General features: G+C 42.4%; 1 long non-coding RNA gene across 1 annotated transcript; it reads left to right on the forward strand.

Annotated features, from left to right (window-relative positions):
- Positions 1 to 982: 982 nt before the first annotated feature.
- Positions 983 to 8,581, forward strand: LOC121659224. Its single transcript, XR_006014214.1, has 2 exons — positions 983 to 1,177; positions 8,286 to 8,581. It is a non-coding gene; the product is annotated as an uncharacterized LOC121659224 (long non-coding RNA).
- The last annotated feature ends 4,184 nt before the right edge of the window (positions 8,582 to 12,765 follow it).

Genomic DNA, 12,765 nt, shown 5'->3' on the forward strand with positions numbered 1-12,765 from the left:
CCCAAGGGGATTTTCATCTGCAACGTGCCTTTTGGTAAGCTATGTGCTCAGTGACAATGATAAGGAAGGTGGCACAAACAGGGGTGTCTCACTCTCAGTGCTCAGTCTTCCTTTGTTCAAAAGATTTCTGTTGCCACACTAGGGGAGAAATGATAACACGCACTTATCAAGCCACTGTGACATATCTACAGCAAAGGTGAGATTGAATCTGGGCATTATCTGACCAGAACATCATCAGAAGAGAGAGCCAATGCCTCCATGTGTCAATTGTCTGTCAAAATGTCTGGCTGATGGCTGTAAATGGCAAATACAGCCTCTGAAATACACATCGGTTCTGGAACAATTTGCTAAGGGGAACAGGTCATGAATGACTTAACTATCACTAATAGTGATCTGTAATTATTACCTCGTTAGGCTGAGTTCTCTTACAGCCACCCCCCCCCGGGAGAAGGAACAAAGGCAAGGGCACACCTTGGACAGATCTCCCCCTACAGATCTCTCTGTGGGATTACCCTTGTGTTTAGCCTTGCTGTTGAAATAATCAATTACGTTCATCTTCTAATTAATGAACTAGTATCCGTTTCATAGGACATGCTCATGCCGTAATTACTGCAATTGTGTTACCAGTGGAGCACTTGGGGAGCGAACGTGTGTGGAGTACTGCTGAGTTTGAATTGCATGCCGTGGGGAGGCAAGGGGGATGTTTCCTCTGCTCTGGAGAGGACCTTTTTTATAATGAGAAAATACAGAAGAATCTGATCAAAGTGCCACTAATGAGACAACATATTTTTCTCTGGTTTACGGTGTATTAACCATACCCTTCTCTTTTATGATGAGAATTAAGGTTTTAGTTTAAGCATTTGTATTATCTCAACTGCAGGAGAAAGTCTATTCTGTACAGTAGGAGAAGTCTGCAACTCACTATGTGTGAAGAAAAAAGTGCATTTTTCATCCTATTTTTTTATGTTATGCTGTTGAAGAAGGGGCAGTCAACAGCTAACTCATGTAAGCACAGTTAACTATTGGGAGACAGCAAATGTTAGTTCAGACAGCAGATGTTAATTACAAAACCTAAGAAACCGAATTCGCCTTAATCTTGTCAAGATAGAAGGGACAAAGACCATCTCAGAGACCGCTGAATCATTCCTCAAAGGACTACGCATGCCCAGGGAGAAAGGTGAAAAGTGCACTGTGAAGAAGACTACTGGCCTATTACAGCTGGTGGTGGGGTCCGTGGCTGTGACCCAGGAAGAGATGACCGGTCCGGGGAGATGGTCCCGAAAGGAATCGCCTTCCTGAGGCCCGGCGTCTTCCTCTCAGCTGCTGGCAGAGGAGCCCTTGCAGAAGCTGTCAGCTCTTTAGTGATATCAGCTCGTGATTCCAGCTCAGCTCTGCAGGGCAGCCTCCAGGCCAAACCAGACCAGAGAGAGAGACGAGAAGGCTCGTGTGGCTGGTTCCGCACGAAGGTAGCTTTATTGTGGGTCCCCTCCGGCGAAGGGAGGCCAGGGACGAGCTCTCTCCTCTACAGAGGCGAATTGGTCTTCTTTTATAGGGATACAGGGGATCAGCAAGGGGACCAATGGATTACAGAGGGTCTGGGATAGACCAGTGGGTTACAGAATGATCTGCATAGGGTCTCCCAAAGGATTGTGGGTCTACTTTTCCTCACCATGACTCAAAAGTAGTCATCTTTCCAGGGAGTCCTGCTGGGCGATTGCGAAATCTTTTATCTCAGCAGACATCCCTCCAGGGCAGTGGCTGGGCATATCCCACACTGGCCTTCATCAGAAAGACCCCCGAGGAAGAAGAGGAACCTTCCTCAGCACGACCACCAGAACACGCAGCGCATGCGTGGTCTGTATGCTAATGATATTAATGACTTCCAAGAAATAATTTGTATAACCACACCTGTTCCAAGGAATGTGATGAATATTCATAATTTAACCCATAACACTGTGTTGTAGGGAGCACCGGTGTGTGTGTTTGGAGGAGCGATCCCCACACACCCGGCGCGCCGAATAAAGCAAATACCCACTTCTCTGTCTCTGAAGTGTCTCCTGGCCCGGTTTCGGCGCGATTCATCTGGCACCCCAGATGGGACCCTCTCTGCCTGGCTGCTGGATCCAGGGGTAAGCAGACCTCCCAGTCGAGACCCTGAATTTTCAGGGGGAGCTCAGCTGTCCTTTGGCTCACAGCGGGGGCAGACAAGGACCATCTGCAACCATCTGCACCAAATTAAGGTATTTGCTATTCCTTTTAACACAGAAATACCTGCAGGTCCAGGGTTCGAGTCCCTGAGGGTGGGTTGAAAGTCCCAAGGAAGACTGGGTCTCCCAAAATTAGTCCTGGGTAAGAGGAAAAGTACTTTTAAAGGGGTGGGACCCCCAGGGGTTGGACCCCACTGTGAAAGGTACCTTTAAGGGGTTGGACCCCACTGTCATGTACTACTGTACTGCTGTTTTTGTTTTGTCTGTTGCTATTCTGCTGCTGTGTGAGTGAGAGTGGATGAGACGTGCTGTCAAAGTGCAAAGTGAGTGAGGAGCTCTATCTGCGGTTCTGTACCCTGGTGACGGGCTCGGCCAGAGAAAAGCGAAGCGTTTGGCAAAGAGTGAACGAGGATAAATCATATAAACCATTGGTTTGGAATTCAACCTTACTATCTGAAGGGGGGAGGATTTTAGAGGAGAAAGATTTTAGTTACTGAATTGAGAACACCCAGGCTCCAACGCTTTTCTAATATAGCCCCAGCTAATTTCCCTTTTGAAATCCCGTGCCTTGTGTGGAAACAGTTGTGAAGCTTGAGTTTTTGTGTACATGTATTAGAAAGTGGTACTGTCTATTAGAAAAAGTGGACAGTGTCCAAGTTGCTGGAGGAGAGAGCTTGGTGTTAGACAAGAGTGGCAGAGCGTGGCTTTGTGGAAGGAAGGAGTTGGTTCCCTGGTTTTGGGGGTTTTTGGCCGTGGAAGAGAGAAAAGAGAGGGAGAAAGGACAAAAGAGGCAATGGGATCATCAGAAAGTAAGGAAATAACCTGGAAAAGTCCACTAGGATGCTTGCTGGCACATTGGAAAGAGCTGGGGGAAGTGCCTGGAGGGAATACGAAAAAGACCACCCTAATTAAATAATCAGTGGTGGCCACTCTACAGATTGGATGATGGTGAAAAATGGCCAGAGAATGGCTCTTTAAGATATAATGCTCTATTGCAATTAATGTTATTTTTAAGGAGGGAGAATAAATGGGATGAGACCTCCTATGCAAATGTTTTTTTTGCCTTAAGACGCAAACCAGAGCGGCAGAAACAATGTGGCATCCATCTGGCACCACAGGACTCTATGGTCCTCCTCTTAGAAAAGGAGGCAAAAGGAAAAAAACTGCATGAAGAGGTGCTGCTCATCATGCAGTATTGGGCAAAGGTGTTTAAAGCTCAAAGCTGAGAGAGACCAGGATCTCTTGGAAACCCAGGAGCTAATGGGGCGCAATGGTGGCACCCTAACATTAGGAACAATGTCCCCAGCGCCCCAAACATCCTCAGAGGATAGTGGGGATGAAGGAACAAGTGAGACTGGCTCAGGAATATAATCCAGAACTAGGAGCAAGGCCCCTGTAGAAAAGAAGCTCATAGCACCACTTAGAAAAGTGGTGGGGCCAGACAGGGGAATAACAAAAGTTAAAACACCATTTACAGCTTTGGATTTAGATACCTGGAGGGAAGCAGCCAGAATGTATAGAGAAGACCCTGAAAAGGTAGCAAAGAGGTTTGAATTGGTTGTTAGAAATCAAGATATTGATTGGGAGGATATAGACCTCATGCTATCAGAATTAACTGAGACAGAAAAAGCTGCTGTAGTATCCACAGCAAGAACACACGTGCAGGAACAGATAGCGGCTGGGACATTGCATGGAAATGTAGATAACATTTTTCCTACAGGAGATCCACACTGGGACCCCAATGATCCACAAACATACCCGTTCTTAGATACAGGAAATTAGTACACTGGGGGCTTCTAAATGCTATACCTAAAACAGTTAACTGGTCATTGTTATTCAGTATTCACGAAACCACTGAATCCCTAGGCACACTTATAGAAAAACTAAGGGATAATATGAGAAGACACACTACACTAGACCCAGCTTCTAAAATTGGGCAGCAACAGTTAATATCCTTATTGATGGGGCAATCAGCACCAGATATACGTAGAAAACTGCAAAAGATTAAGGAACCAGATAACCGAAACTTAGAGAAACTTTTAGCAGTAGCATGGGAAGTTTATAAAAACAGGGCAAAGCCCCACACAGTTGCAGGGGCCCAGGTCAGGGGATCAGGATTCCCCAGGGGCGGGAGAAGGGCCCCACCCAGAGGACAAAGGCAGCAACGCCCAGGCTCAGACCAATGTCTGTTATGCAGTCAGCCTGGGCACTGGAAACGAGATTGTCCTATGAACCGTGCTGCGACCCCGGCGCCACAATCATCAGTGCCGCCGGGGCCAGTGACTGTAGCACAGCTGTACCATGAGTGATGGGGACTGGCGGGTCCCTTCCTAGCCAACCCACTGGTCAAAGTTAATCTAGGGGAACGGGAGGTGGAAGTTTTGGTGGATACTGGAGCCACATTCTCAGTCCTGAATCAGACTTTGAGTCCTGTAAGTAATGATTATGTCCAAGTTGTTGGGGCTACAGGGAAAACTGAGAAAGCCTATTTTTTGAGACCCTTAAAATTTACATTAGGCAAAAAGATGGGAATATACCAATTTCTATATCTTCCAAACTTGCCTAAACCCCTGCTAGGCAGAGATCTATTAACCTGGTTAGAAGCAAAAATAGAATTCACGGAACAAGGAATGAGACTACAGGTTCCTGAAGAAAAATTAATTTTGGCCTTAAGTTTAGCAAATGTCCCTGAAAAAGGAGGAATACCCATAGATGATGAGATAACAGATCAAGTGAGCCCACTAGTATGGGATGTCAAAATCCTGGGAAGATCAAAACAAGCTTCCCCAGTGGTTATTGAATTATTAGAAGCGGCACAGCCGGTGTCAGTCAAACAATATCCACTAAGGCATGAAGCACGAATGGATATAGAACCAATAATTGCCAAATTTATTGATCAAGGGTTGCTGAGAGAGTGTAGGTCCCCCTACAACACCCCAATTCTACCAGTACAAAAGCCAAACAGAAGTTATTGGTTAGTCCAGGACCTGAGGGCAATAAATGCAATAACAAAAACACTGCATCCCATAGTAGCCAATCCTTACACTTTATTTACAAAATTACAAAGTGACTGGGTGTGGTCTTCAGTTTTAGATTTAAAAGACGCTTTCTTTTGTCTGCCATTAGCTAAAAAGAGTCAGGAAATTTTTGCCTTTGAATGGAAAAACCCCAAAACAGGGAGAAAAAGTCAGCTCACATGGACTGTATTGCCCCAAGGATTCAAAAATAGCCCCACGATATTTGGAGGTCAATTATCCCAAGAACTGGAAGCCTGGACACTGCCACTTGGAGAAGGTACATTTCTGCAGTACGTTGATGACCTACTAATAGCAACAAGGACCCATGAAGACTGCAAGAACTGGACTGTAAGTCTTTTAAATTTGCTGGGACTAAGTGGATATAGAGTCTCTCCTGAAAAGGCTCAGCTACTCCTCCAGAAAGTTAAATATCTAGGGTATGAACTGGCGGGAGGGGAGAGAGCCTTGGGAGACAACAGGAAAGAGGCAATTTGTCAAATGCCCAGGCCAACCACTACCAAAGAACTGAGAACTTTTCTGGGAATGACAGGATGGTGTAGATTATGGATCTACAACTATAGACTAATTGTGAAACCTTTATACCAACTCCTAAAAGAGACTGGAGGAACTCACTTATGCCGGACACCAGAAACTAATAATGCATTTGTAACTCTGAAACGTGAGTTGATGCAAGCTCCAGCATTGGGCATACCAGATGTCACTAAACCTTTTCTGTTGTTCTCACATGAGAGACAAGGACTGGCACTGGGACTTTTGGCACAGAAGCTGGGACCGTACAAAAGGCCAGTGGCTTATTTCTCCAAGCAGCTGGACGTGGTCAGCCAAGGATGGCCCGCCTGCCTGCGTGCAGTGGCAGCTGTGATCCTGAACATAGAAGAAGCTCACAAGTTCACACTGGGACAGCAGATAACTGTTTTTTGTCTCTCGCACAGTGTCAGCAGTGCTCACACAGAAAGGAAATCACTGGTTGACCCCATCTCGCTTTCTCAAATACCAGGCTGTCCTAGCAGAATCGGAGGACATGAGTATCCAAGTAACTAACATTTTAAACCCAGCAGCTTACCTCCAAGGCAAAGCTACTGAGGAGCCTGTACAACATGACTGCATCGAAACCATGGAGGCAGTTTATTCCAGCTGCCCGGACCTAAAGGACTCTCCGCTAGAAAATGCGGAAAACTGGTTCACTGATGGGAGCAGTTATGTCAAGAATGGTAAGCAGCTCGCTGGGTATGCAGTTACAACCACAGACGCTGTCATTGAGGCAAAACCATTACCCGTGGGGACATCAGCTCAAAAGGCTGAGGTAATAGCCCTAACTTGAGCCTTGGTGCTAGCCGAAGGAAAACCTATCAACATTTGGACTGATTCAAGGTATGCTTTTGGGGTGGTAGACGCTCATGGGGCTATCTGGAAAGAAAGGGGTTTATTAACCTCACAGGAGAAAGAAATCAAGCATGCTACTGAAATCATACAGTTATTTGAAGCAGTGGTAAAACCTTCAAAAGTGGCTATAATGCATTGTAAAGGACACTCCCAGGGTAACACCATCCATGAACTGGGAAATGTTATGGCAGACAAAACAGCAAAGGCAGTGGTTGGCGGGGATCAAATTCAAGCCCTTGCTCTAATCCCTTCTAACATCATTATGGGTCAAAAACCCCCACCATACGACACTGATGATTTAAATTAGATACAAGAAGGGAAGGGACAAATAGGATCTGATGAGTGGGCTAGAATAAAGGATCTCATTGTCATACCCCGAAAACTGCTAAAATTATTCATCCAAAGCGAACATTCTAAGACACATTGGGGAGTTGATGCTTTATATAACCGTTTGAAGGACAAAGTGACGGCATCAAAATTAAAGGAAACAATTGAGGACACAACTTCCACTTGTGAAATCTGTCTTAAAAACAACCCTAATACCACTGTTAGGCTAAACACAGGAACTATCACTAAAGGAGTTTTATCAGGGGATATGTGGCAAATTGACTTTTCTAAATTACCTAGGAAGGGGGGACACAAGTACCTTCTAGTCCTCACAGACACTTTCTCAGGTTGGCCAGAAGCTTTCCCTTGTAGGACAAATAAAGCTAGAGAAGTTGTTAAAGCTTTAATATAAGAAATTGTTCCACGATTTGGGGTATCCAGAGAAATTAATTCTGACAGAGGATCACACCTTGTAGCCCAGGTGGTGCAGGGAGTGAGTCATCTACTGGGCATACACTGGCAGTTACATACACCATACAGGCCTCAGGCAAGTAGACAAGTGGAAAAGATGAATCACTTAATAAAGCAACAATTGGACAAAATTTGTCAAGAAACTAATTTATATTGGTATCAGGCTCTGCCCATGGCTTTGCTAAGAATTAAGGTAAAACCACAGCTCAAAGAAAAATTAAGTCCCTTTGAAATTCTGTATGGAAGGCCCTATGGAACAAATGTGATTCACAATGACAGTGTAGCTCTGGCAAGGCAAAGCTACTTAATAGATTATGTAAAGCATTTAAGTCAAAAATTACAATCAATATGGACATTACATCAGATCACCTTGGACGACACTTCTTGAGGGTTTAAAGAAGTATGGGACAAACTTACATCATGGTTACCCAACTTATCCTGGCTTAAACAATTGTTTGCAATAGCTATTTGTGTTATTGCATTGTTACTTAGTGTTTGTATTAGTAGTTATTGTTGTATGATATTATGTACTTGGAATCGCGACGCTTATGCTCAGTGGCACAAGCACAAACTTAGAAATAAGATAGAAAAAGGTACTTGCTTTAAAGACATGCGAGATTTGTAAAGAATTACAAATAACCAAAGAAAAGGGGGGATTGAAGAAGGGGCAGTCAATAACTAACTCATGTAAGCACAGTTAACTATTGGGAGACAGCAAATGTTAGTTCAGACAGCAGATGTTAATTACAAAACCTGAGAAACCGAATTCGCCTTAATCTTGTCAAGATAGAAGGGACAAAGACCATCTCAGAGACCGCTGAATCATTCCTCAAAGGACTACGCATGCCCAGGGAGAAAGGTGAAAAGTGCACTGTGAGGAAGACTACTGGCCTTCATCAGAAAGACCCCCAAGGAAGAGGAGAGGCCTTCCTCAGCACGACCACCAGGACACACAACGCATGCGTGGCCCGTATGCTAATGATATTAATGACTTCCAAGAAATAATTTGTATAACCACACCTGTTCCAAGGAATGTGATGGATATTCATAATTTAACCCATAATACTGTGTTGTAGGGAGCACCGGTGTGTGTGTTTGGAGGAGCGATCCCCACACACCCGGCGTGCCGAATAAAGCAAATACCCACTTCTCTGACTCTGTCTCTGAAGTGTCTCCTGGCCCGGTTTCGGTGCAATTAACTGTCAAACATTTTTGTGTATAAGATTTCAAGATTCCGTGGTATCTTGAAAATCTTCAACAAAAAGTGTAACATCAGTATTAAACATGAATGAATAGAAGCTTTGTGGTGAGTCAACTAGATACATGGTCTGATCACTTGGAAAGTGATACCTCCATTTGAAATGAGTTTACCTAATAATATTTTATTTCCCTTATCAATTAAATTCTATATTGAAAATCAAGAAAAACCCCATATGTAAAACTTCATTAAAGCCAAGTAGAAATGTCACAGTGAGTTACTGGGGCAGTTTTTTAAATGGTGTAAACGAACCTGGCTTCACTGAATTACAAAAGTCCTAGCTCTTTAAGTTCTAGTTATAAAAATAGATTTTCTAAGTTCCTCCTGGAATCTGAGAATAAAGTACAGATTTATTTCAGTGAATCAGAACATACAGCAATGAAAGGTAGCTGAGATGATCAGTAAGGGGCTCTTTGTACATAAAACTAAATCACTAGACTCTCACTACACATTTACAGACTGTGGAATAAAAAAAAAAAGCAAAGGATTCGTTTTGTGGGTTTTGATTGTTTGTTTTGCTTTGTCACTTTCCCCCATTTGTTTCCTTGTTATCTATTGAAAACCTTAGTTTAAAATTTGCATTTCATTTGGTTATGCAACTGATATTTATTTGTATAGCACCTCTTTGTTACTGATTGTCTGGTGGAGTAATGTTGCTGTATGCTTAACAAATTATTGTTCTGTTATGCAGATGATGACAAAACATCTGCTTTATATAATTACAATTTTAGACTAAACAAGAAGAAAATTCTCTTAATAATTTATGCATATGGTACTCAAAGTAACTTATCATGTTCTATTCTCCAGAAGAGAGGCAGTATGTAATAACTTTCTAGAAATTAAAACAACTATTTCTTATTTGGCTTCCTTATGCATTTGTGCTCCAAGTTTCAGCCTGAAGCAGATTTTAAAGGTTGCGTATGGAACTCTCAAAGTGGCTGTGATGAAGACACTGACAAACTGAACAATACTGAAGTTATATAAATCATTGTACAGTGCATGTGTGTCAGCTGCCAAATGACAGGATTTGAAAGAAAATTCTGTGTGTGCAGCTTATTTCAGACTTTTCTTCTTCCATATTGCTTCTACCTGTCGGTAAAATCTCTCACTTGTCTTGTTGTGAGCATATGAATATTGAATTAATGGGCCTTTGTCCCAATCTAGACAGAAGTTTTCTGATAGATGGTTCTGTGTTTTGGAGTGGCCAGCTGTACCAGTACTTTGTACAGGGTGTACATGTAGATGTGCATTTGCATTAGCAGCAGCATGAACAGAGATGGCACTTTAGAAACCTGTGGTGGCTTGAGTTCTCCCTCTTCCCCCTGGATGTAACAGGAGAAATCTTTCTCATGAAGAGGCATGAGAACACTCTGCATAGAGTTGTGATAAATTACAGATGTGTAGTAAATTAAATTTATGATAGCTACCTTTGATCTCCTCCTGTATACTTTACTTATTAATCACATTTCTCTGGGATCGCTTCTGCTCAACATCTTCCAAGATTTCCACATTTTTAAACTGGTCTGCTACAACTGTGTATGAATATATGATGCTACTGAAGGAGGGAGGAGGCATGAGTCAAGAGACCTCATCAAGGAGAAATATTTCACTGTTTGGAAAACTGTACTTGAATGGAGAAAGAGGAGGAAAGTTACAGCACTGGGCAGCACTGGATTAATGTCAGCCCATTTCAGTGATGCTTCTTCTAATTGATTATATTGTGATAGGTGTATGCTCATACACAGACAAATGTCTTATCAAGATTAGGATACAATAGCCAAATCTCTGCTCCATTTTGATCCAGTTCTGGATTCAGATCTTAGATGACAAATCAGTGAAGTCAACCGCTGTGCTACCCTCTCTCCTATGTCCCCATACCAACACTTTCACCCTGAACACTGTTGTGAAAAGGTGTCCATATAAACTTGCTCAAAGTGTCAGCTCCAGGAAATTGTGCTCCTTCCTTTCATGAGCCTGTGAAGATAAAAATACTATCCCACCACCATCCATTAAATGCATTCTCTATATATAGAGAATATATTAGAATTATACTACGGATATTGAATTTATCTTCATGAGATGGGGATGGTCTCATCAGTCATGAGTGTCACAACTAAGCAAAGACACAAGTGAATAATGAAGCCACCCTTATCGAGTACAGATGAATTCAATTTCCTCTGCACTATAATGTCATATTTGATTCAGTGAACTATAACGTCTACTTTTTATTTTTTAAGTTGCCCATGGGTTGTGTCTTTTTCTCATTCTTCCTCTCTAAAGCTGTTTTTGGGACACATTTTTCTGCTTTTATGCATCCTGCATGTCTTTTTCCTCTGTCTGACATAACTGCTAAGTTGAGTTCATAAATGGCATTCACTGAGTGAGAACACTTACCATGTCAGGTGCCTAAATTCCTTGCCCCTACTAGCTTTCCTGAAAAAAGCTGGGAGTTATGCTGACAGAACTTTATGCATAGAAGTAGAGACCAACAGTAAATGGGTTTGTTCTGGGATATCATTAAGGCTATATTCTCTTACGATTTTTGAAAAAGTGTGTATGAGTCTGTCCATCTTGATGGACAAAATATCAGAAAGGAATGAATTGTAGGAGTGGACTTGGGGTTAAGCAACCCTGTTGTGAACCCAGGCTGAGAAGAGTAAACCAAACATGTACAATATTATGCAGCAGTGGGTCATATGCAGAAGAGTGCAAGGAGCAAGAATTGCTATGGTCTTCCTCTTACCGGGACAATTTTTAATATGAGAAGAGCTAATCAGAAAGCATGCTCCTCTCTACACCTCAAGCCCCTTGAAGTTTTTCCCAGAAAATGTGCTCACTGTGAGCTGCCTATCAGCCTGCCAGTAAGCTGCTCTTTCAGGGTGCTTTGGATGCACTGGGAACAAATGCCACTTGTGCAGCACTGCTACAGCTGGGCACTAGACACTGGAAGAAGTGCAGAGGGACAAAGCATATTAAAACCCTTTCCCACTGTTGAAGTTGTGCCAACATGCTGGCTGCAGACAATACCAGATTTGTTTTCAGGCAACTTAACCATTCACATAATCCTACAAAATTGACTTCTATCTCCTTAGACAGGAAAATGTGCCACTTAAGCTACCAAGGGCAGAGCGTAGTGCTGTCCCTGGGAAGAGCTTCTCCTGGCTGGCGCAGTTCTTGGCACAGTGGAAACAAGGCCTCTGGCTCAAATCCCCAGAGCTTGCTCTGATTTTCCCTCTTTGCAATAAAGAGAATAAACACAAACCTGTTGCATGAACAATGCAGCTGCTGCATCAGCTCTGGGCTTGGTGCTATTATGTACCTAGGCTGCATATTCTATATTGCTTAACACAGAAAAGGGCACCATACCTCAATTTCAAGCTAATTATATCAGTAGAAGATTCTATGGTAATGCCTCTCCAGGTTTTACCAATAAACTCCTTAGAGAAACAAGGAGACGTATTCACATTATATTTACCTAATAGATGAGATTCAGTCTATTAGATGAGATATGAAGTAAATTAAATTCCATGGCAGGTGAACACCCTGAGGGTACTGTAGTTTATAACACTACATTAATATTCCGTAAGACCACTGCATGAGCTTAGTATAGCTAACTTCAAAATTAGCTTTACAGGCCACCTGCAGAATTTTTTCTGGTTGCTTTCATAGTCAGTGCTGCAATCACAGATAATTTAACATAAATATTAAGTAAATAATTGGTTCAGAATATTTCAAGTTTAGGGACATAAATCTCATTCCTCTTACATGCATGCAAACCATAAAAATACAAGGTGGTGCTTAACCTGGCAATTTTAGTTTCCAATGGGCCATATTCCATTTTTTGAAATAGAAAAGACCTAAACAAATTCTACAGAATGAAGTTATTGAAGGTACGGAAGAATTATTGTGGAAAGCAGATATTAATTTAGAGCTCTATGTAAAAAATTCTCAGGCTGATAAAATGATTGTAATGAGCACTACTAAGGTTTTAGAGTGCATTTGTATAGATTTAGTGATATGAATATAGACTGAAATGGTTTTGTTATCCTTTTATGAAAGAATGATTTCTGAAGCTGAGTAC

The sequence above is a fragment of the Corvus kubaryi genome, unplaced genomic scaffold (assembly GCF_017639235.1).
Source record: "Corvus kubaryi isolate FWS band 111438036 unplaced genomic scaffold, C.kubaryi_AGA036_p1.0 split3-73, whole genome shotgun sequence".
Classification (NCBI taxonomy): Eukaryota; Metazoa; Chordata; class Aves; order Passeriformes; family Corvidae; genus Corvus; species Corvus kubaryi.